The sequence below is a fragment of the Psammomys obesus genome, unplaced genomic scaffold, assembly GCF_907164565.1.
Source record: "Psammomys obesus unplaced genomic scaffold, mPsaObe1.curated_primary_1811, whole genome shotgun sequence".
Taxonomy (NCBI): Eukaryota; Metazoa; Chordata; class Mammalia; order Rodentia; family Muridae; genus Psammomys; species Psammomys obesus.
The window spans coordinates 1,167,475-1,192,585 of record NW_026585644.1 but is presented as its reverse complement, the minus strand read 5'-3'; the positions used below and the strand labels follow the sequence as shown (position 1 = coordinate 1,192,585).

The 25,111-nt window shown below is 38.6% G+C and overlaps 1 pseudogene; it reads right to left on the bottom strand.

The window, feature by feature from the left end:
• LOC129687193 (T-complex protein 1 subunit delta-like) overlaps positions 1–25,111 on the bottom strand; it is a 108,032-nt pseudogene that overhangs the window by 82,352 nt on the left and 569 nt on the right.

Genomic DNA, 25,111 nt, shown 5'->3' with positions numbered 1-25,111 from the left:
TTTTTTAACTGATTCACCCAATCACAAGTTAAGCAGAAAAATCATTCTTTACTACTGCTTCCAGGTGATTTGGGTATTACAGTAAGCCTAAGATCTTAAAACTACTAAGCAGAAAAATCTGACATTGGTGCTAAATCTTGATATTATTTTATAATACAAACTAGAACCTAACAACAAACTCATGAGAAATATAAGGCATTTCTTATTCTACCATTTTAAATACATCCTAGAATTTAAACTTGTAGGGGCTGAAAATAAACAACACAAGAACAATAGGAAAATTCTATTATTTAAAAAAATAATAATAAAATACTGGAATTGGAAATTTGGGGATTTATAATAGTCCTGGTTAAAGAAAGAAAAAAAGAAACAAAAGAAAAAAATCTTGGTTCATGCAAAGTAATAGGGGATATATTGCGAGGTTCTTCAGCCGTGGGACACAGCCGGATGAATTGTCAAGAAGTGTGATCAACCAGCATGTTTAACCAGAAAACCAGTGTGCTCAACTCTCCCTAAAATGACACTGAGATTTCTCTCGAATGTTGTGTCAGTGGGTTGATGAAAGTACTGAGTGAGGGGCAAATCATGGTTTCAGTTGGTAATATAAAAAGATTTTAGATGTTTTCTCGACAAGACAAAGTAGCCTTATCATTAAATGGCACTGTTAAAATATCTCATAGTTATTTACCAAGAAAGAGACACAGCTCCAATGAAGCAGGAAGGCTATGGTGCTCTTGAATCCAAGAGACTCAAATGGAAAGAGCTGTTTGATCAGAGTCACAGATGGACGGGGTTGGGGGCTGTTTATGAGGCTTGGGGGAGAACAGAAAACAGAAGAAAGTGTCATTCTAATTTCCTTGAGTTTGGAAAACACTCTTTCCTGTTATAGGGTTGAAAAACATGAACTTCTGAGCAAACGCATATATGCTCTTGATTTGAGGGATCAAGAAAGAAAATAAGAAGAGAAGTTTGTATAGGATAAGATAGTGGCTAAGAAAGAAAGCTCCTTTACGATATTTTATGAGGAAAAAAACAGGAAGAAAAAAGAAAGATGGAGGGGGGAAAGGAATAAAGAAAATACTGAAAGGTGAAAGGAAAATGCATAGTTGGTAATTTCATCTTTAATATGGTTAGTTATGAACAGTATTAGCTTTACTCAAGGCTCATTCCCACCTCGGTTGAGGCAGTCAAAATAATTAGGACTAATAAACACTAGAGGCTGTATGATTACCCTATAAAACCAGGCAGCAGGAGCTAAGTATATTTCCTTGATCCCTAGGAAGAATAGGTGTGAGGAACAAGGGATACAGGAAGTTTTTATCTAGAGGGAATGCCGCCACTAACAGGACACAGTGCTCAGAAGAGGCTCTGACTTTCTATTAGCATGCTAGCTGCTCTGGCCACGGGACTGGGAATTCTGAAAACAGAGAGGCCACCAGTGTGTGCGCTTGTGTCTTCAGTGGATTCGTCTCTGTAAGAGAGTAGCTTTGAACTCAGAAGCTACCTATTCTCTAATCATTTTTTTTTTGCTTATTACAATTTATTCACTTTGTATCCCTGCAGTAGCCCCCTCCGTCATCTTCTCCCTTCCCACCCACCCTCCTTCTTCTCCACCTATGCCTCTTCCCTAGCCCACTGATAAGAAAGGACCTCTTCCCTTTGATTTTAGGGTTTTACTATTTTACGCTAGATGGGTAGATTATAAAACAGATTGTAAACTTTCAGTCAAATTGGTGCATGCACTATATAATGGTTTCCAGGGAGGTGTTGTTTGAAGCTTCTGAAACTGACTGGAGAAGGGCAGCTATCAACCACCTTCCCAAGACTCCTCAGCACACCAGCAAGGCTGCCCTGCTGCCTGGGGCTGGGTGTTTTATGTACGTACAGTAGGCAAGTGGAAAGACTGGAAAGAGGGAAGAAAGTAATATCTACATATCTAATTAGATATTTATTTATAATGTTAAGTCTTAAAATGCCCACTAAAATGGATAGTTTTAGATATTAAAAATGAATATCTAAAACCAGGTGGGCTCCAGCCAGTGAGTACTGGTTCACAGGAGAGAGCCCTGTTAAATTTTCAAGAGGTTTTAAAGCTATTCTAAAAGAATCCATTATGAAAATTTGATGTTTTATATATATATATATATATATATATGCCATGTACAATAAGAACATGCCAAAGAAACAAATAAAAAGTCAGACTACTAACATCCAATTATTTTTTTATCCTTCATTATCCCCTGTGCTTTTAATGAGACCACTTATCCACTGTTCCTGCTTTGTGGATATCCCTTAGGAGTCAGTGAACTCGGAACAATTTTAAGCAGCAGCAGTTATGGCTAGCAAATGCTACAAGTCAGGTTTTGAATTACTAGTTTGTTCATTATCTGATCTCATGAAATGTCCAGAATGCTACTTACTGTTGAAAGTGTGTCAGATAACCAAGTTGTGAATGATATTATTATATAAAAGTGAAGAAATATTCATTCTCATTTAAAGTAATCATCTGACTTAGGAAGGACATTGTTTGTGCTTTCAAAGATCAAGGCAAGGGACATACACACATCTGTGCTGTTTCTTGCCAACATATTAAACATAAATATCAACCAACATTCATGTTACATGCTATAACTATTGATGAGACAGTTATTAAAGAAACTTCTTTTAATCTCCGTGTTTATGTGTGTATGATGTGTGTGTGTGTGTAGCTTTGTGGCTGCCTCAACACGCGGGTAAAGGAGAAGAAGAACGCCTCATGTCAGTTCTTCATTGACACTTTATTTCTTGGTCACTGCTGTGTGGGCAGGCTAACTGACTCACAGAGTCGGGATATTTTCCTATCTCTGTCTTCCATCATGCGCAGGAGCCCTGGGACCATAGCTGTGTGATGCCAGATACACCGTTAGGTGGGCTCTGGGTCCTCCTGCTTGTGGGGTGAGATTTTACACAGTTATCTCCTAAACCCAAGAACCCTTCCCCGCAAAAATCCGTGCATTTATCAAATATCAGTTTATCTGCCACTAGGATTTGGCAAACCAACGTAAATTTTGGTAAAAATAATCAATGGAAGCATTATGTTATTATCATTTTGCTATATAAAAGTCATAATGGTAAGTAGTTTTAAAGATTTTTTTCCCAAAGTTTCCTTTTCAATTCATTTAATTATAAATTATATTCTAAACAAATAGTTCATGTGAATTTATTATTTCCATTGACGATTATAAATATATAATTCAATATAGTGTAAAGAACTGTGTAGGTTTGGTGTTTTCGGTGCTGAGCTTGAACAGTCTAACCTCTGCTAATCCAATGTTATTCCTTAAAGTATATAGAAAAACCTATTTGACTGAATGTACATGGGAACTTTTAAAATTAATATTTTTGTTTAGCTTAAAATATAATTACATCATTATCTTCCTTCCCTTTTATCCCTCTAGCACCTCCCACATAACAATTTCCCTTGCTCTCTTTCAAATTCACCTCTTCTTTTTTCTTTTTTTAATTGAAAATATTTTTTTCATACAACATATTATCATCATAGCTTTTCCTTCCTCCTCTCCTTCCAAATCCTCCCCACTTTCCCCAAAATCCAACTCCATTCCTTCTTTCTCTCCATCATTAGAAAATAAACATGCAAATAAAAGACAATCAAGCTAGAATAAAGCAAAGCAAGCAGATAAACAAAGAAAAGAGAAACAGAGAAGGCATAAGACACACACACATTGTAACTACAAAATCAGAAACCATAATAGATAAGTAAAAGACAAGTGAGGTTGAAAAGAACCAAACCAAGCAATAGAAGAAAAACAGCTCCAAAAATAGTATTGAATTCATTTTGTGCTGGGCTCATCTATGGCAATGCCTTCCTTCTTGGGCTTGTGTACCCAGTGAGACTGCACTGGAGAAAAGCTAATTTTTCACTTGTTGGCCATTGTCAATTGGAGATAGCATCTGGGTTATGGATGGAGGTCAAGTTCAGATTCCAGCCCTGGCTAGGACCTGAGCCAGCCTGTACATGCCACCACAGTCTCTGCGAGTTCTTCTGGACGTCAGTCCTATTGTATTTGGAAGGCACGCTTTAGTTTCTTCCATCCCCATTGACTCATACTGAGCCCTGAAGGGAGGAATTTGAATTAGGACTGAGTCTTCCAAGATCTCTCACTCTCTGTTCATTGTCCAGTTGTGGGTCTCTGTGTTTGTTTCCACCTACTGCCACAGTAAACTTCTCTGATGAGAGCCGAGGAAGACACTGAGCTAGCTGTATGACAGAATGTCATTATTAGTCATTTTACTGCTATATTTCTTTAGCAGACAATAATATTTGGTTTTCCCTTAGGTCCATAGCCTATTAAGTCTCAGGTTCTTGGTCACCTAAACAGTATCAGACGTGGGTTCTACTTCATGAAGTGGGCCTTACATCCAGTCAGGTGATGGTCTGTCAAATCCACAACTTCTGTGCCGCTGCTGCACCAGCATAGCATGCACATGTTGTAGATTCAAGAGTTTGTAGCTGGATTGGTGTTTACTCCCTCCTCTGGGAATGTGCAGAACATGAACACTAGTCATAAAAGGTGAAGATTCTAGGTAGGCACCAGCTCAACTTCTCATGTTCAATGATATATGTAAGTGCTGTAATGATTTACTTTTACTATATTTATTATGACTGTATGTGCATATCAACGTAAGTACCTACAGAGACACTGAATCTGTTCTTCTACAAGGCTGGGAGGGTCCAGCTAATTGCGGGTGTTGCCATCCCTGGGTTGGTGATTTTGGGTTTTATAAGATAGTAAAACTGAGTAAGTCATAAGGAGCAAGCCAGTAATCAACACTCCTCCATAGCCTTCATACCAGCTGCCTCCAAGTTCCTGCCCTATTTGAGGTCCTGTACTTCCTTCCTTTGGAGATGAACTGTGATATGGAAGTATAATAAAAACAAACTCTTTTCTCCCCAAATTATTTTTATCATGTTGTTTCTTTACAGCAATAAAAACCTTAACCCCTGCTGCTATAAATATGGTCAAGAACCCTTAGAATGGAAGCACATAGGCCCCAGGAAGTAACTATTATTTCACTAAATTAACATAGTATCAAAATGTCTTCAAAATCCACATATCCATATCCATATATTAATACAGCTTTCAGCAATCATCATAAGGGTTGCTTTATGCAGTGGCAACAGTTAATACAAAACTCACAAATGCGGCAAGTAAGTGCCTGTGGAGTGTTCAGTCACAAACGGGATATCTCTGCAAGATTTAGAGACCATTGCATAAGAGGGGGGTGGAAAAAAAACTTAAAACCAGAAATTGGGAAGGACTGGAGCAAGACAACATTGACTACATGACAGAACTGCTGTACTCTACTCGTGAACTCACAGCAGCTATGATCATCTGCACAAGAGCAAGACAGTCAGCATTCCATCACGAAGGGTGCGGGGGCCCACTGGTCTCCACTTCTGACAGAGAAGCTATTGACAGGTAATGGCTGCTGGAGGAGAGAGGGTCGTTTTTCTTTAAATGTGTGCCCCTGGGTAACAGACTATAATAAGTGGATGGTCTCATGCTTATCTGAATAAGCTCAAATAGTAATTATTGGATTACAAAAGAGAGAGAGAGAATATGAAGTTCAGGAATGGGGGTTGGTGTTAGAGGTTGGATTTATGAGAAATGAGGAGACAAAATAGGGTTGAATTGATCAAAATACTTTGTATACAGGTATTAAATTCTCTAAGGAATAATTAAAATATTGTATTTATAAAGAAGAAATAAACCTCTCTCTTGTTCTATTTCTGTCTCTATGTGTGTGTCTCATCTATCTGTCTACCTACTTACCTTCCCATCTCTCACAATCTCTCTATCTGTCTGTCTGTCTGTCTATCTATGTTTTCTGAGCCCTAGTCTTGCTACATAGCTGAGAATGACTTGAAGTTCCAGAACTCATATAGCCCAGGACTGCATCAAATTTGTCATCCTCTTGCCTCAGTCTCCTGGGTACTTGGGATTCTTTTATGAACATTTCTTTTTATTATCTCATTCAGTCATAACATAACTCCTCAGACTATGTGTGGAAAATAGGGCCTAGAAAAGTCTGGTAACAATAGTAGCAACACACAGTTGACAGGGAATTTAGTTAGAATGGAGTCGTGACTGTTCTGAGCAATGCCAGGACTCTCGTGCTTTTCTTTTGAAATGGATCTTCTCTGTTATCAAGCCTGACCACATTTCAGCAGTCCTCCCACCCTCAGCCTCCTGGTAGCTGGCGTAACCAGGCCTAGTGTTTTACACTGACACCACACTAGCAGTCACTTTTATTAGATACTAGTCTTAGTTAAGTCACTTGGGTTGCTGCGTCCTCGTCTCAGTATCTCCCCCTGTAAAAGGAGAATGAAGAATTATACTAACAAAATTGTCCTCCTCTGAATGGTTGTTGCACCAAATGCAACAATAAACGCTAAACTCTACGTAATTGAAGTAACCTATACTAAATGAAAGAAGAGTTAGACATTTGACTCAGTTCTTTGGTCAGAGATTTTAAAAATGCTGAGCCTGACTCAGCCCTCTTAAAAATGAGGCTTACCAGCTCATACCTGGAAAATAGAATATATATTTCATTTTCTCTCTGGAAATATACTCCATTATAAACTGCTCAATATCCTTGTTCTCAGCTTCAACGGAAACCTCCAACACTTTTTTGCTTAACGCTATTTTTTTTTTCCAGAACTAAAGTGTGGGCAACTTCACAAGCTGAGTTTTTGTCAGCCTAAAGTATCCCTGAAAAAAGTGTAAGGCCAGTGGATGCCAAGGAAATATCCAACATCTAGAAAACAATATGTAAATGAAAGAAAAGAAAACAAATTTATTTTGAAAAGCAATCAAGTTGTTTTCATTAGAGTTTTGGTACTAATAACTTTGGATAATTTGAAGTCGTTGGCAACTATAAGCACATTTTCATATCCCCTGTTATCTACACATTTGATAGCTGCGTGGATAATAGATAATTCTGCCCTATATCTGTCTCCCAATGCCAAAGCACTTCTAGATGATGACATTTTCTATTGTAATTCTGAGTGCTTATAGGCCTTATTCTGCTGGATAATTATAATATCTAACGTGGCATTAAGACTCATTGCATGAGCTAATGCCTTGATATGGAATTAATCAAATCTGAATGAAAAGGTCATTAGAAAGTTAAATTATGTCACTGACACCAGGCTAGCACTACATAAGCAAGAATTATTCTTCATTGTACTCTATTAGAACTTTAAATTCAGTCATTAGTTTCAGCTCACTAGGGATATCTAATTATCCATGTGTTTTAATTAGTTAAGTCCATTGACCAATATCTAGCCCTCCATTACTAATACATTTTAGCCTTCTTGGTGGGGGGGGGAGACGAACATTTTCTATAACCTTTTAATGTGTACTTATACTTCACTTTATTATTTTCTATGAGTTAGTAAAATCATGGATGATCTCATAAAATAGGAACCAGAGTCATTCATTAAACTCCTGTGATGTAAGGGCTTATGCAGTTTTATAAAGAAAAGCTGACCTTTTTTTCACTTGTTTTTTTTTTGTTGTTGTTGTTACACATAATTTTAACTTATTTTATTAATTACAGTTTATTCACTTTGTATCCCAGCTGTAGCCAACTCTCCATGCCCTCCCAATCCTATTTTCCCTCCCTCTTCTTTTTCTGTACCCCTCTCCCAGTCCAATGCTTTGGGAGGTCCTCCTCCTCTTCCATCTGACTCTATTCTATCAGGTCTCATCAGTACTGGCTTGTTTGTCTTCCTCTGTAGACTGGTAAGGCTGCTCCCTCCCCTCATGTAGAGATGATCAAAAAGCCCGCCCATGAGTTCATGTCAGATATGGTCCCTATTTCTATTATTGGGGAACCCTCCTGGACACTGAGCTGCCATGGGCTATTTCTGTGCAGTGGTTCTAAGTTATCTCATGATCCTTGGTTGGAGTATCAGTCTCAGAAAAGTCCTCTGTGCCCAGATATTTTGGTTCTGTTGCTCTCCTTGTAAAGCTTCTGTCCTCTCCAGGTCTTTCTATCTCCCTCTTTCTTTCATAACATTCCCTGTACTCTGCAAAAAGTTTGGCTATGAGTCTCAGCATATGCTTGGTACCCTGCTGGGTAGAGTCTTTCAGAGGCCCTCTGTGGCAGGCTCCTGTCCTGTTCCCTGTTTTCTCCCTCTTCAGATGTCCATCCCATTTGCTTTTCTGAATGTAGATTGAGCATCTTACCCAGGGTCCTCCTTCTTGCTTAGCTTCTTTTGGTGTACAGACTTTAGTATGATTATCCTATGTTATATGTTTAATATCCACTTATAAGTGAGTATATACCATGTGTGTCTTTCTGCTTCTGGGATACCTCACTCAGGATGATCTTTTCTACTTCCCACCATTTGCCTGCAAATTTCATGATTTCCTTGTTTTTAATTGATGAGTAGTATTCCATTGTGTAAATGTACCACAATTCTGTATTCATTCCTCAACTGAGGGACATCTGAAACACACTAAACCTGTTAGAAGAAAAAGTGGGGAAGAGCCTTGAACTCATTGGCACAGGAGACAACTTCCTGAAAAGAACACCAACAGCACAAACAGCACAGGCTCTAAGATCAGCAATCAATAAATGGGACCTCATGAAACTGAAAAGCTCTGTAAAGCAAAGGACACCGTCATCAGAACAAAATGACAGCCTGCAGATTGGAAAAGGATATTTCCCAACCCTGTATCTAACAGAAGGCTAATACCCAGAATTTATAAAGAACTTAAGAAGTTAAACAGCAACAAATCAAGTAATCCAATTAAAAAAATGGGGTACAGAACTAAACAAAGAATTCTCAATAGAGGAACATTGAATGGCAGAAAAACACTTAAAATGTTCAACATCCTTAGTCATCAGGGAAATGCAAATCAATACAACCCTGAGATATTACCTTACACCCATAAGAATGGCTAAAATCAAAAACTCAAGTGACAACACATGCTGGAAAGGATGTGGAGAAAGGGGAACCTTACTTCATTGCTGGTGGGAATGTAAACTTATACAACCACTTTGGAAATCAATCTGGTGCTATCAATCTGGTGATTTCTCAGACAATTAGAAATTTTACGTCAAGATCCAGCTATACCACTTCTAGGCACATATCCAAAATATGCTCAAGTACACAACAAGGACATTTGCTCAACCATGTTCATAGAAGCTTTATTTGTAATAGCCAGAAGCTGGGGGCGGGGGAAAGCTTTCTTTTTAATAGTGAAACAAGCAGATTTCCAAAAGCATTAGAATTTTATCCACTTTTTCTGAGGATTTTCCTGAGCTTCACTGACACCATCCTTTATCCGAGAAGAGCAGGTTATGCCTCTAAGTGGGAATTAACTTTAAGGCAGAGGAATGGATCAGGATCACCCAACTGCTGAGTGTCCACCTTCTCTGGAAGAATGATGCTGATGAAAATTTAACCAGTGGTATCATCGTCTTATTGACAGCATCACAGAACATTGATCTTTATGGGCATCAGAAGCTTCCTGACCCTGTTGAGTCATATGTTGTTGTACTAACAAATAATCTGAAGGCTTTGTTGTCTTAAAATGGTAGAGATGCTAGTCTTGCTTGTGCCCATGTTTCATGCAAGCTGGCTATATTCTCTATTCTACATGCCGTGTCTCTGTAAATTTCCACACTAATTGCTACCTACATCTCAAATAGAGCCTTCAGTTTCATCCTTGTGGGAAAGAGGTTGACACTGAATCACACACACATTTCCTCTAGAAAAAAATCTTGCCATATGCGAGCATCAAGACCAATATATCTGTGCCCCTGTGTCATGACACCTATGTACAAGGGCTTCAGTGGAATGATGAAGAAATGGAGCAAGTCTCCCAAAATTCTATGTGGCCACTTCACCTCATCTATGATAGCTAATCTTGCTTGTCAAATGAGCAGGATTTAAGATTACATTGGAAAAGAATCTTTGCATATGTCTGGGAGGGTATGTCTGCAGAAAACTGACTGATGAAGAATATTTGCTATGAATGTATGTGGCATGATTCCATGGGGTTTGAGACTAAATAAAACGAAGAAACAGAATAGAGAACCAGCAGTCATCTACCTCTATTTCATGACTGTAAATGCAACAGGAACACCCAAGTCAGAGTCCTTATACAGGAATGGACTGTACCCCAATAAACTGTGACCCAAAATAAAACCTTCCTGCTTTACATTACTTTTATTAGGCATTTTGTCATCTCAATTAGAAGAGTAACTAATTTATAAACTTTAGCAGTATTGGGTGAAAGGAAAAGAACATCCTGGGTAGTATACAGTCTTTCTGTCCTATTTAACCTGTAGTCCATGTGAGAACATGATGTTCTCCTCCTAGAATCTTACCACATCCCAAATGACACCTTGATTAATATAAAAAGTGAATTTAGGATGATGTGTTGTCTCAGAAAGTGAAGACACTTGTGACCAAGCCTGACAACCCAAGTTCCATCCCTTAAAAACACATGGTTAAGAAAGAAAATCAAGTCCCCAAATTTGATTGTTATCTGACATCTACATGTGTGCAGTGGCATATGCGCGCGCGCGCGCGCGCGCGCACACACACACACACACACACACACACACACCAAACAAACAAACAAACAATTTCTGTATGCGAATGAGGAAATGGACTGTAATCACAAATTTTCCATGACATCTTACTTGTTGTCATCTTAGTTGAAAAATAAATGTGCCATGTGAACAGATGAATGAAAAAAAAACAGACAAAATTCCAATATTATAGAAGAGGACTGTTGGAGATTATGGAGGACAAGAAGTAATGGTAATCTTAGAACTCAGAACGCTGAGGCAGGAGCATGGCCATGAGACCATGGCCCACCTAGTGAGGTTGGTAATGACTCAAGGATTCTGAAGTCAACAAACCCAGGCTGAGAGGTTATAAGATACTTTTGTAGCCTCTGTCAGTAACAGTAACTTTGTGAAAATACTCATAGCTAATAGAGGATGAAAAGTCCAGAGATATGTAAATTCTGTCCTATTTGAGGTAGAGGTACGGAAGTTAATATTATTTCAATAAAATGTTCTAGCAAACAGAGCAGCATACAAACCTAGCAGAGACTGTGGAATTTGTCTAAACTTAAAACCTAGAGTCAGAGAATCACAACTAATGCTTACTCCATTATTTATCTGAATAACAGCTTTATTTCAAATGATGAAAATTCTAATTCTGTCAGCACTCATGAAGGTGGGGAGACACATGTCTACTTTCATGGAACATAAATGTATCACCTCTTTAAAGGTTTCCCTCTACATAAATGTGCTTACGAATTAATGAGCTCCATAATCTCAGGGTGCTGTGGGAGAGACATGTGGAGACCATCAGACATATATTTGCTGCACGGTGCACTATGGTTTCTCTCATTGCAGTTGTTTGGGTGATGTTAATTGATTGTGATGATCATGAGGCATGACTGCTTTCTAATCTGGGGTTCAAAATTGTCTGCATTTTCTCTTGAAGGAATGTCTTTGGAAATGTTCAGAGGTACACTCCTCTATATACATCCGCATTGTCTATTATACAACATAAGGAAAAAGTGAGTTTTAGGTCCCAAACTCAGGCTGTAGTTAAGGACCTTCAGAAACTACTGAAGAGCTTGGTTGATTTATCTAAGCAGACCTTCGTACACTCATGAGTGGTCCTTATTTCACTCAGTTTCTTCTCTTATAGACTGACAGTTGTTTAACTTAATCGTGTTACTGAAGGTCAATTATATCACCAGTGGAATCCTAGAAGACAGGACAGAACCATGAAAAAAAGCAACTGAGCTGTCATTCTCACTGAGATTGTATTTTATGAAGGAGACAATGAAATCAGTACAGAGAACTTGCTAAACCATCTAATCACTGGTCAAGTCTGAGTAAGAAAATTCAAAAAATATTGGTAATGCTTTAGAATTTTTCTCATTAGAAATTACATGCAAATTTTAAATATTTAAAATCTTGTGAAATAATTTTACCAGCAAAGCACAAGTTTATCATTGCAGATATCATAATCTGTTGTCTTGCCTTTATTACTTGATTTGTCTTTATCAGTGTGTATTATTATTTGGTTGTGGCACTTAAATAATTTTACTATAAAGCTCATATATGTAATTTTTATATATAGGACTAACATTTTTAAAGCTATGGTAAGTTGAATTTTTAAAACATGTTTTTTTTCTGAACTATAGGAATAAATTTTAGTATGTTGAATTTTTATTAGATCTCTATTTTTTTCATAATCAATTTTCCAAAATTTATTCAGTTAAAACACATTTTATTTCACATTACCTATGCCATGGAATTGCATGGGAGACTGAGTTGGAAGGCAGTGTTTTGTTGTTGTTGTTTTGTTTTATTTTGTTTTTACAAAGTTGCCATCAATGCAGTGGCCAGGGCTACTGGATGCTGGCAACTGGATACAGGGAGCCACTTTGCAAGAATGATTCACTGGATTTCTCTTTCTTAGGCCCTTGCTGAGTACTGGTTAGAGGCATTTGTTTCTTTCTTTCTTCCCACAAGACAGAAAATCTCAAATAGTTTTTCTTAAGGGTGTTTTGAGAGAGAACACTGGCTTAAAGCTGGTTTCTTTGTAACTACATCTCAGAAATGAAAAGCCATGACTTTTGCCTTTGTGGCAGGGAGAGTATCACCACCTTGTGCTGAAAGACCCTGTCCCCAGCACTGGAACCTCTGTGTGAGTTACCTTACAAAAGGACTTTCAACATTTGTATCAAAGGCTGTGAAATAGAGAGGTTGTCTGAGCGTTCCTAAACTGATTACAAAGCTCTTGATATTTATGTCTATATCTTTATCTAATATATCATGTCATATGTCTCTACCTATCGTGTGTGTGTGTGTGTGTGTGTGTGTGTGTGTGTGTGTGTGTGTGTGCACGTGCACATATGTGTGATATAGAAAGAAAGCATCTGGCTCTACTTTGAAGCTGAAGGATGCAATTCTAAAACCAGGAATGCAGACCTCATCTAGAAGCTACAAAAAGCAAGAAAAGGATTCTGCCTAGTACCTGTAGGAAGATAGTTGCCCTGCCTTCACTTTGAATTGACTACTAAAACCAAGTTTGGACTATAAACTTCAGAGCTGGTAGATAGTAAATCTCCACTATGGTAATGCATTAGAAAACCGATGAACAGCTACTTTCAAAAAAAATTAAATAAAAAACAAATACACTAACTCTAACCACAGCCAAAGGAGAAAAAGTATGAAGACACACAGGCTGGTATAACGAAGTTTGAACAGCAGATAGAGGAATTGCTGATAGCCATTGAAAAGCTACATACATCAAACCTGAATGGCTTAGGCTTAAAATTCACTTGGTAGTTCTCACAATTATTTTGTAAACTTGCTACTTAACTACACAAATAATCCAATCACTTTGTATTTTAAAAAGGAGATAAAAAGAATGAGTGGCCTCTTATAAAGGGAGTTGTTTCATAATCTCTGCAACATTTCAAAAAAAGAAAAGAAAAGCCATCTAAAACCATGTGGGCTTTTGATGGTGTGGGTGGTGCATTTTTGTCTAGCTACCATTCTTAGAAGTGCTGCATGTTTCCCAATTAATGCCTAACACTTGCAATAATAGGTGTTAACTTTTATAGTTATTTTTCCTTAGTGCTCATTACTGAATTGATTCTTTATCCTGTTAATTTGTTACCAGTTTTTAGTGTTGAGATGCTGAATTTTTGACATTTATGAGAATCACATGATTTGATTTTCAAATACAGAAGAAGCATCATTTTACTGAAATAAGTCAACTTAACTCCGAAAAATTAAATGTCTGAATTCAAACTAACAGTATTTGCTGAGTTTTAGCTTTCCTGTCTTTGTATGGTTTCCTTTTTTGATAATATCCACCAACCATTAACATCAAGATTGTATTAGGCTTACAACATTTAATAGAAAATGTTCTTTCCTCATTAATTTTTTTCTCCATGAGATAGCTAATTTTGGTCATATTTCTCTCTTCCATATTTGATGAAACTCACCAAAGAAAGTAGGCAGATTTGAGAGCATTCCTTAGGGAGGAGTCCAAGTAAAAAAAAAAAAAAAAAAAAAAAAAAAAAAAAAAATTTAATTTTTTTATTTTATAGAGGTAAAATTACATTTTTATTGTGTCTGTTTTTTAATTTATTGTTTTTTAAGCATTCTGTTCACTGTAATTAAGTGATTTTTATAAAGTTCATTAGATCACTAAACATATATGTATGGTATCTTTAGATAGCCCAAATTTTCTTTCTGATATTGATAATCTGTCTTTTAAGACACCATAAATTTTGTTTTGAAAAAAACACAACTTTTGATAATTCTCTCTGCTGCTTGTCCCATATCTTAGTGATGGAAATATATACCTACTGGAAAAAATACATCCAAGTTTTTGTTGACTCTTCAAAGCAGACCTTCTTAGATGATCCTACTGAGATCGGTTCTTACACTTATCCGTGATTCTTATCTCACTCAGCTTCTTCTGTTACAGAATGATGACTGTTTAATTTAATGTTGTTATTGAAGGTCAATTTTATGACCAGTGGTATCTGATGCATGGAAATATTATGTATCTTTTTTCAATAATTTTTGTTTTGTTTTTATTATTCCACTTTTGTATTCTTTGAGCTTAATTTTCATTTTCTCTCCCTACGGCTTTACTCGGGGTAGAAGCGTAGGTGTGTACATTTTTGCTTTTCTAACATAAGAATTTCAGATTACACAGTCTTTCCTCTACTACACACGTGTGTGTTATTTTCAATATTAACAAGTATATTTTCTAACGGTGCTGCAGGTTGTCCTGTGATTCGTGTGTTATTTAGAAGTGTTTGTTGACTGTGGAAATGTTAAGACTTTTCTGGATATCTTATTGCTAATGAATCTTACATAATAACATTATTTGAAAATGGAGACGTGTTTTCTGACTGAGCATATGGTCTCTCTGAAGGCTACATATGCACTTGAAACTGGAGTGTAGTACTCAGTTATTTCCTGTGCTTTGCAATTAGTTGACATTGTTTTGACTATTTTCTGTCTTCATCTGCTTTTTCCCCTTAATTGTTCAATAATTAGAGACCAGAATATAGACATTACTAAATGTAGATCTATCTTTTCTTTGGGGTCTGATTTTGGTATTTATTGATGAAATTAATGAAATTTAATTATTATGATGACAGCTGGAAACAGTGAGTTTTTCTGTTTCCTTTATTCTGTAAAGAAGTTTTGTCTTTTCCTCACAGCTTTTCATCTTTCATAAAATATCCATGAATGTGTGGACTCATTCTTTTCCAAAGAGTGTGCTTAGAGCAATGATCATGGTTATCTCTTGATGTCTTATTATCTCTCTTTAGTAGATGTTATCTCCTTCATCTTTCTTCTGTTCATCCCTGTGTCCTATTAATGCGGTCTCTTCAGGATTTGAATACATGTTTACATTCTGAGGCTAGACATTCTTGCTGGCTTACTTTCATTTTCCCAGTTAGAAGTTGTTATGTCTCAAATCCAGGACAAATAGCTAACTGGGTGCTTATTAATATATCAAAGCTGCCGCTGGCCACTGGGTCCTCCCAGCATTCTTCAGTACCTATCTGTTACAGGGGTCCTCCTGGCTAGCATACCCCACCCCTATCCTAAACTTCTTCAGCCCAGGGACTGAAGTGAGCTACCCTTCTCCCAGCTTCTCTTTCCTATATAACACATTTTGGTTATATGGACCCTCTGCTCTTGGTTTGCCTCTCTGCCTCTGCCCTCCCCCTTCTTCTTACATAGCCCTGTTCAATTTGTCAGTCACTTTAAGTCTGGAAGCTTCCAAATGTCTCTGGCTATGCTCTACCTCATATCTACAATAAACCTTCTCCTTCACCATACCTAGGAGCAGCCATGTCCTTCTTTCATTTCCTTTTGCTTTTTTGTTTATTTGTTTGTTTGTTTACATCCACAAACAGCCTATAGCCAACATTATACTCAAGGAGAAAAACTGACAGAATTTCCTTTAAAATCTGGAATGAAACAAGAGTGCTCAGTCTTTCCAGTCATATTCAGTATAGTGCCTGAAGTCTTAGCTACAGCAGTCAGACAAGAAACACAGAGTGCTCTCTTTCACATGTACCTCATAGTTTCAAATATTTAGATGTGTGTGTTTTCCTTGAAGTACCCATGCAACCCAGGAAACTAGAGAAAGACCCTTTAGGGTGGTGAGGAGTTTAAAGGAGTGGAGATACAATAATAGAACACAGATAGTATGGTTGGGAGAATAGGCAGATGAGAGTGTGGAGCAGAGAAAGGTGACCATGAAAGATAAATAACACTAAGGATTTTTGAAAATGACTCGTGGAAACCTACTACCTTGTAAACTGCAAAGAGACACATATAAAAGTGATTTGACTGAAGTTACCCCACAAGGATAGATAATGCTCCTCCTAGAAGAAAAGGTTTACAAACTAAAAAGCCTAGTGTTAGATATGAGATAATTCCCATAGAGTTGTTCAACAGAGTGGGTCCCAGGGAGTCCTAAAAACAATATGGCTATCATAACCCCTCTTGCCCACTGGACTTTGATGGTAAGAAAGGTCCTATTACTAAAAACACCACACACATTGATTGGAGAACTAGGAGAAATCCATCTGATACTGACTAGTAATCCTCCTTGCTGGCTGGTGTTCACAGTGCCAGAAGGTGCTATACAGGCTGCTGAGGGAAAGTCATCAGTAGTCTTATCAGTTGTAACCCCTATGAACTGCATTGATGCCTGGTCTGGAGAGGTGTGCCCATTGCTGCAAGGCTTGCAGGGGTGTGATGTAGTAACTAAAAGTTTCTAACTGGGCTTAAGGCTCACTCCACAAGAGGAAATCTATGCCTGGTACTGCAAACTCACCAAGAACTCATGACTGGAAAGGTCATCAACTCTAGTAATATTATTTTCCTAAAGGAGCATAGATTCAAACTGCCTAAATATTTATCTTTATGCTCATAAACTAGTGCAACTCCCTCACCCCTCATCAGAGACGTTTCCTTATGCAGCAGATAGCAGCTAATACACAAACGCACTACTGGTTACAGAGCAGAGAACAGGTGGCTGGGGAGGGTTCAGCTCCAATGAGAGATCGGTACCACACGTCTAAGGTGCATCAGTGAAACGTGAGTAGAAAGATGTTAAGACCTGGAGATTGGGGAAGATTGCTACAAATTAATATCTTCTGGACATTACAAATCTAGTGCCCTCACAGGCTCATGGCAGCTGTGGTTCTCACATCATGCCTGCACCAGATCAAGCTAGTCCACACTGGCTGCAAAGTATCATAGAAACGTTGAGCTTCCTCCCTGCACTCACTTCTTGTCCACTCTCTACTGGCTCCTAGAGCCTTCTAAGCCCTCCCAGGCCACCTCCTAGGCAGCTGTCTCACACTCTAGGCTCTGGGCTCTGGCCTGCTCTGCTAAGGATACTTACACCCTCCCTTTTCGCAAAAGCCTCATCTGCTCCCCCCCCCCTTTAGTTTTCTACTGGATAAATGTCATCTTGAGCTTCTGTTTTGTTTACTCTTACTACAAAAGCCACGTGGATTTGTCAGGAAGCCCCTCAGCCCCCACGAGGCACCAATCACAAGGATAAGGGACACCTTCCTCTGTGATTTGGAACATCACTCTCTGATGTTCCACTCTCTTCCATTCCACTTGGGGATGCCCTGGATGGAAATTCCTACCATGAGGACACTTTATCTGCCTAAGCTTCTCTCTCTTTGTCACCACTGCTAGGAGCAGCAATCCTGGCAACAATTCCTGTGCCATTTTCCTTGTCTCCTCCTTCCAGAAACTGCGTGCAATCCCAAAGCTCAACGTTTCTATGATACTTTGCAGTCCTGCCCTCTCTCAGCTCCTTCCTAAGGTTTTCTCTTCCTTCCTCAGAGCTGCCTGCTCTTTCTCTTTCTTAAGGACAAGAGACAACTCTTAGGCCTCTCCTCTGCCAGCAGAGCTATCATCTGCAACTCTGTTCTCTGTCTCTGGGCTCTGTCCTGCTGTCCTGCAGCTTCTCTAAGCCCCACACAGGCCACCTGTGCTTTCTCAGTTCTCTCTTGGAACTTATAGAAATTTCATCTCCTCCTCAGGCTATAAACAGCTTGGCCTCAATAGAGATTAATGGCTAATGTTGGGCACATTTAGTTTTCAAAATCTCTCCTATGGCAACACCTTCTGCAACTGAACAAACAAATGACCCCAAATCTTGTATATCTAAAGTTTCTCTATTCTACACTCCCAAAAGTCTCTTATTTTTAAGGTTTCTCTACTTCCCACTCTTAAAAATCTTTTATCTCTATGATTTCTCTGTGATCTGCTCTCAAAAAAAAATTTCTTAAAATATTCCTTAAACTCTATCTTAGGATTTGTATGTTCATTGGATGTGGTTAAAAATTTGTAACAAAAATTTGGCTTAAAACTTATAAAAAAGAATTATAATTAGATAGACCATCTTAATTTGCTACAACAAAATATATATGTGATCCAACTTTTTTGACTTTTAAAATTAATTTACTTTTATTATTAATTAGAATTTATTCACATTGTATCCCCACTGTATCCCCCTTCCTCATGCCCTCCAAATCCCATCCTCCATCCCTTTTCTCCTTCCTTCCCCTTCCCCAGCCCACTGGTCATCCTCCCTTCCATCTGATCTTAGTCTATCAGGTCTCATCAGGCTGCATTGTCTTACTCTGTAACCTGGTAAGGCTGTTCCCCCTTCAGGGAAAGGTGATCAAAGAGCCAGCCACTGAGTTTATGTCAGAGACAGCTCCTGTTCCCATTACTAGGGAACCCACTTGGAGACTGAGCAGCCATGGGCTGGATCTGTGCAGGGGTTCTAGGTTAACTCCATGCATGGTCCTTGGTTGGAGTATCAGTCTCAGAAAAAATCCCTATGCCCAGATTTTTAGAATATACTATACATGAAACTGGGATTCAACTCTTGTTTATAAAGTAAATCTACAAAAAAATAACAGTTATTTTAAATATCAACCACACGGTTGGTAGCCAGTTTTACTATGGTACAAGTTTTACTAAGGGTACAAGTCATGTGACTTCACCATCATCTTAAGATGACCACATAGTACAAACCAACTAAGGCAGCACTTATAAAACTTCTTAGTCTTACTGAGCCCTTGGTTTATCACTGTACCTACTTAGACTAAGGAAACAACAGCTTATCTCCAAATCTGTGGGCATTCCCAGCAAGGAGCCATTGGAGCTCATGGCCTGGGTCAACTCCTGCTGACATGACTGTGGAAGTAGTTGGTGGAGGGTGTGTGGCCTGACTTTGGGGAGCCTGCTAGAGATAAACAGGACTGTAGATGGTGTGGAGGAATCTGATTGGTCACAAAGCTATACAACTTGCTCTCTCTTCAGGGAATAAAGAAGTCTGCATCCTCTAGCCCTCAGACTGCATTTACTGGACTCCTGGTGTCTTCCTAGTGACTCTAGCATCTCTCACCCCCTCGGCTTGGACACCCTGTCCTCATTGTCCTCGGCTGGACCCGTGGGAGGAGAACCAACACAAATCATTTTGAATTGGTATGGATTTTTGTGTGATGAATGTGATAAATTCCTAAGGTTATAAAGATATGATCAGGTTAATGAAAGCTAACCTAGAGACGTACGTCTAACTACTTACGTCTTTCCTAACTGTGTTCACAATCAGTCTTCTAAAACTTTGAATAAGAAACAACATATGTTTGATGAATAAATATATTTGATAAATAAAGATTATAAATTCCTGAGGGCAATCTGAATTAATAATATATGGTCTCACCTCTTTGACTTTGTTAAGCTTCAGCTATTGAAAAAGCTGAGGTCATTCAAAAAAATGATATTCTTAAATGGTAAATCATAAAAGGATAAAGTTCTCAGTCTCTCTGATGGACTACATTTATGGTTTAAAGATTTATTTTGATGCTAAAGAATCTTCAGCTCAAATTTTTAAGTCTCAAACCTAACAAGGATAAAGCTATAAAATCCTAATCTTAGAAAAGCTACTAACTTGTAAACTGTTATCTAATTCATTTAGTGACAAACTTTTTTTAGCCTCCTGTATGTGTTTTCAAGGTTAAGTCTAAAGTAACTAACTAATTCAGGTATATTTAATTCATGGCCATCAAACTCTTCAGAGATCTACTGAATGTGACATATAAAATGCTTAATCAAAAAGCTTCCCATACAGTCAGAAATGCAAGCTCCTAGCAGGAACCCTACGGTCTTCAAGATAAACCACCAGAGTATGCAAGCATCCCTCAGTTCCCACCTGTTACAGGCTGGCATATTTCACCCATATCCTAAACTTTTCCAGCTACTTGTATGGGCTGGGCTTTCCCTTCCCCAGCTTCTCTGATTCCTATACAGCACAGCCATTTTGGTTACAGTCCTTTTGGTCCCTAGGTCTCCTGGCTTCTTGAGCTCCTAGATCTCCTTTTTCATTCTCCCTCCTTCCCTCTCCTTACATGAGCCAGCTCAGTCTGCTCTGCTCATAATGTTCATTCTGAACTCACCTCAATGTTTCAGCTTACCCTGATATCTAAAATAAACTTTCTCCTCCACCATACCCAGGAGCAGTTACACCCTCCTTTATTATTATTATTATTATTATTATTATTATTATTTATTATTATTATTCAAATACTAAGCATATGTCTAGATTCTCATTTTTGCAGAACAGAGAAGATTGAGAATGGAAAAAAGATCTAACTGAGACATGCAGAGTAAGAATGACAGCATCTTGCATGCAATGCTATCTACGATGAAGACCTTCATCGTAGATAGCCTCCAAAAATTTTTTTTCTATCAAGTTCCAAATTACCAATTTTCTCTCAAGAAGAAATCAAAATGTAAATAACACAATCATTATAGAATAAATTGGAAAGTAATTAAAGAAAAATATTGACTGAGAGCCAATGGGAACTAGACTAAATTGGATCACATTGAATCCATTTTAAAACATTGAATTCTAAGCTTATTTGATGCTCAGATGGAAGAGGGAAATTGCCCTAATTAATTTTAGAAGTCAGCACAACCTTAACTTTTTCAGAGCAGGACAAACAGAATTAGGAAAACCACATAGAACTATAGCTGCATCAGTACATAAGCTAATATCAACTATACATCAATGAACAGCACATCATGAACACAGAGAATTCAAGAATGCAACATGTTCTTTTTCCCTTAGGATGGGGTCCACTGAGGCCATGTTCATCTGCAGGAGCCTCTCTCTGTACCCACAGCTACTGGAAAATATCAAGTACCCTACTGAGAGTCTTCCTGTAAACATGTAAGCAAATGTTTTCCCCCCAAAGCAGTTTACCAACCCCAGTCTACAGGAGACCCTAAACAACCAGGGGCTACAGACAACACACTGAGGATGTTGGCACTCCAGTCATGTTTTCTTTCTGTGGTGTTCCGTGCTCTCCTAATAAATCTCTACACAAAAGGAAAAATGACCTCATTGTCCTTGAACTCAAGATTATCAGACCCTTACTGCATTTGGGTTGAATAAACCTCATCCCACCACTGTCCTTCCCCACCCTTGCCCAACCCCTCAATCCATCTTCACGTCCAGAACAGGTGAGACCTGTTTGAAATAATGATCTTTGCAAATATAATAAATTAAAGTTGTCTAGATGAGATCATCCTGGAGTACCCCTAAAGGCCTTTACTCCAAAACCAAAATTTTGTATAAGAAATCAAAGAGGATGGGGATGTTCTCCATTCAAAGGGAACTTGGGTGTTTGTTCCTTCTTTAGCAGAGCCACTGGGGGCGTGAGTAGTCCCTGCAGGACACCACAGTCATCTGATATTCTCCCAAGCTGCTGTTGCTGGGCATGGTACAGGAGCTGATGGATTCTAATGGGCTGAATGCCAAGCTGGAAGCTCGGGCTTCCAGATAGGAAAGAGGTTCCAAATCTCCCAGGAGGGCTAGAGCATTAAAGGCAAGGCCTCTTCACTAGGCAGGGGTATGGAAAGAGTTTTCCACAGAGTGTTACAACTTAGCTCTCTCAGAATAAGACTGCTGGTGGCAATGGTAGCTCCAGCATTCCAAAGCCTATGATGATATCAAAGTGCTACAGGTCTTGGTTAAGTTGCTGTGCTAAGCATGCAGAGGCCCAAAACCAGCCAGAAGGCAGGTCTCAATTGCAGGTCAACATGGCCAGCTGAGCAGCAGTCAAGCCCTGGATGTTTCAGAAGCTTCAAGAAGGCAGGCAGGCTCCAACCAGCCTAGCTGGCAGCCAGGCCCTGGGCGTTCAGCATGGAATTTTCAGGGAGGAGGATGTACCTTGATTGCATGTGAAATCAGGGACTTATAAACCTCGGGCAGTGGGCGGGGGTTTGAGTGTGAATGTGAATGTATTTGATTCAATGGGGTCAGGGGTGCTAGGGATACTAGATCTACATGTAGTGGTACAGCACCTCATTTATATGCAGGGACTTGGTCTTATCACAAGAAGAAGAGCATAGTACTTAATTATCCTATGGATGGAGAAAAATATCCAAGTGTAATTGAAGGTCATTCCTGAAAACTAAGATCTCCTTAGCAGGGTGAGGTAGTTCCAGAAATTCCCAGATGCTTGCTGAGCAGGCTTCCTTACCAGGAAAGAATCAGGCCTGTGACCTTCCCTGAGTGATATGGGACACTCCTTATCAGATCTGGCATTACCACATCAGGTGGAGAGAGAACCCAGCTGAGAAAGGGAGTTCCTCCTAATCGATAGAGCTCAGTTTGCTATCTGGAAATTCCAGTCTTCAACCTTAGAAGCAGTGTTCCACAGGAAGGCATACACAGAGGAGAAGGTAATGCCATGAGAAGAGGGGCAGATGAGATTGACAAAGACGCAGAAAAGCTGACAGCTAGAAAAAACAATAAAAACTTCTCTAGTGCCTCCAGGGAAGCCTTTTATTACAAATTGCTAGTCACAGAAATATGAAAAGAGATATTGTGACAGAGAAAGACAATGGAAAGATTCCTCTACCTTGCATTCTTGCTGAGATTATTTCAAGTTTAACTAGAAATTTGGAGAATCCCATGGAATTCTAGTAACCCAAAGTCATGAAATGTTAACTTAGGCTGCTTTTGAGTAATGCACTACAGCTAACAGTTTATCTTCGCTCTTGTTAAAACAGTTTGCTTCTTTAAAGCCTCCTTGCAGCCTGCAGAGACGATGCCAGGGTGTGGTTGTTGCCTTCAAAGCCCTGCGCTTTGGACACTAGTAGTCACACCTAGGTGTGGAAATAATTGAGCGTGGTCCTGACTGGCTGGAATAAAGACTTTCAATTGGCTATAAATTGTGTCTGAGTGGTCCTATCGCGTGAGCTACCTGTAACAATATTTCTTGTCTTTTAAGCTGTCCTATATTTTGCAGTGTTACTGTGACATTGGGATTCTAATACTAAGAGTATGTAGATGCTGATACATCAACAACCCTCTCATTCCTAAGCTTCAAAGCACTATTACTATGCCAAAATGCTAACGCTATTTTTTGCTATAAAGCATATAGTGTCTAAAATGTAGCTATTATGATAATGATGATTTAAGGAGAGGGTTAGCAGCAGTTCTGGGAAAAATAAAAATAAAAAGGCTTTCTACTTGGTACTCCTGACAAGAAGGAATGGTCTCAATCAAGTATCCTGTTAAGTGTGTCAAACAACAAAAACCCTTTGCTGAGGGCATCATTCATGATCAACGTGAAAGCCACACCTATTCTGTGCTTGCTGTTCTCTGTAAACCTGGCATTAGTGGTTGGTTGGCAAGAGTGACTCCATGGAAACAGAAATCAACCAAATCATCTCTGAATCAAGGAAGCATGAAAAGGAGATGTGGCTGAGCTGTAATGGTCCCATTTACCGCTAAGCAATGTGTGCTCCTTAGAAAGAAACCCATCCATTAGTCCAAAACTAATAAATATCCTAATACAAAGAGAAAGTGCACTGTGCTCCATGTGTCTGATTTTCCTAGAATTCTTTTTTGCCTCTGTGTAGATGTTCTAGCTGTTGGTAAAATTTCTACCAATGACATTCATAATTTGCATGGCCCTTTGTTCTATAGTTGTAGCTATAGAAATATACTTTTGACCTTGAGCTATTTTGTGAAAATAGTATGGAAAACAGGAATTGCATAACCTGAAACCATGGTTTGTGCAGCAGTGACAAAGCCATGTGTATAATTCTATTGCTGTGTTAAAATGCCTATATACAAACTTACATAAATGAAACAAAACGAAGGATTCATGGTAATATACAATGTGGATTGATGAGGTATAAAATCCTTATGATAGAGTATCCTAAGGTAAAAACAAATACAAAAGGAATTGAGAGTAAGAAAATAACTTTAAAATGCATTTTACTTCCAATCAGTATATATTATTATATTTACACAAGATAAAATTTCTTGGTGGAATGTGATCTCCAAATGATTTCTGATTCCACAGAGTATTCTTAAGTCATTAACTGATGCCTGGTAAACTCCAAGGACCTTAGCTACCTACTGAGTCATTAGTAATAAATATCTAAGCAGCATCTCTTTTGAAGTCTCTTATCTCCTTTTGCTAACTTTATTGTTTCTATAAATTAACACAGAAATGTTAACTTTTTAACACAGTTTTTTTATGAATCTTTAGGATCTTGCATCCTATGCCCTGTGGTAAGGGCGGTCTTTGAGATCTCCTATGCTCAAGCTACACCCAGTTTGGCATACAGTCTCCTTCTGCTTCCTGCTGCTCAAGATGTAGAACTCCATCACCATGTCTGCCTGGAGGCTGCCATGCTTCTAGCCATGATAATTGACTACACCTCTGAAACTGCAAGCCAGCCCCAATTAAATGTTTTCTTTATTTATAAAAGTTGCTATGGTCATGGTATCTCTTCATAGCAATAAAGCCCTAAGAAATGCCCCAATTCCACTAATTTCCCAGTCCTTCCAAATCCACCCTCCATCCTTGTAGCCTGCCTTGCAAAGTAAATAAGATAGATAGATAGATAGATAGATAGATAGATAGATAGATAGATAGATAGATAGATA